Here is a 1,250-nt window from a genome sequence, read left to right as displayed (position 1 = left end):
TGGGCGAGATATTCAATGGAACTTAATAAAATAAACAAATCCAGAATTTATAGTCAGAGAAAATAAGAAATGAATTCTACTCAGAGAGACAATTCCAGCCATTTGTACAGGAACATAATTTTATTTTTTTAAATAATTTTATTTATTAAGCATTTTTTCTTTTTTTCCTTTTTTCTCTAAACTTTACACCTGGTCGTCTATGGACGGTGCAGAGAGGTTACAGAGGGTTATGTATGATAAGTAGTAACTATACAGCTCATCCATCCTTCATATAGTTATTTATTTTAACCCAATGTTCTGCAACGTTCCTCAAAATTAAAAATTTCTGTAGATCTGAAAATAACAAATATTCCGATTTTTGACTGACTTAAAGGGGTATTCCAGGCAAAACCTTTTCTATATATATCAACTGGCTCCGGAAAGTTAAACAGATTTGTAAATTACTTCTATTCAAAAATCTTAATCCTTCCAATAGTTATTAGCTTCTGAAGTTTTCTGTCTAACTGCTCAATGATGATGTCACGTCCCGGGAGCTGTGCATGATGGGAGAATATCCCCATAGGAACTGCACAGCTCCCGGGACGTGAGTCATCAGAGAGCAGTTAGACAGAAAACAACAACTCAACTTCAGAAGCTAAAAACTATTGGAAGGATTAAGATTTTTTAATAGAAGTAATTTACAAATCTGTTTAACTTTCCGGAGCCAGTTGATATATAAAAAAAAAAGTTTTGGCCTGGAATACCCCTTTAAAGGGGTACTCCGGTGAAAAACTATTCAAATCAACTCGTGCCAGAAAGTTTTACAGATCTGTACATTACTTCTTTTATTAAATCTTGATCCTTCCAGTACTTATCAGCTGCTGTCTGCTCCAAAGGAAGTTGTGTAGTTCTTTCCAGTCTGACCACAGTGCTCTCTGCTGCCATTGCTGTTTGTGTCAGGAACTGTCCAGAGAAGGAGAGATTTGTTATGGGGATTTGCTCCTACTCTGGACAGTTCCTGACATGGACAGAGGTGTCAGCAGAGAGCACTGTGGTCAGACTGGAAAGAACTACACAACTTCCTTTGGAGTATTCAACAGCTGATAAGTACTGGAAGGATTAAAACATTTTTTATAGAAGTAATTTAAAAATCTGATTAACTTTCTAGAGCTAGTTGATATAAAAAATAGTTTTCCATCAGAGTACCCCTTTAAGCAAATTGCGGACATCCTGCGCATTATCGCCCCCCCCCCCCCCCTTCCATGGTTCAT

This window comes from Hyla sarda, chromosome 5 (assembly GCF_029499605.1).
Source record: "Hyla sarda isolate aHylSar1 chromosome 5, aHylSar1.hap1, whole genome shotgun sequence".
Lineage (NCBI taxonomy): Eukaryota > Metazoa > Chordata > Amphibia > Anura > Hylidae > Hyla > Hyla sarda.
This window is presented reverse-complemented; position numbering follows the sequence as displayed.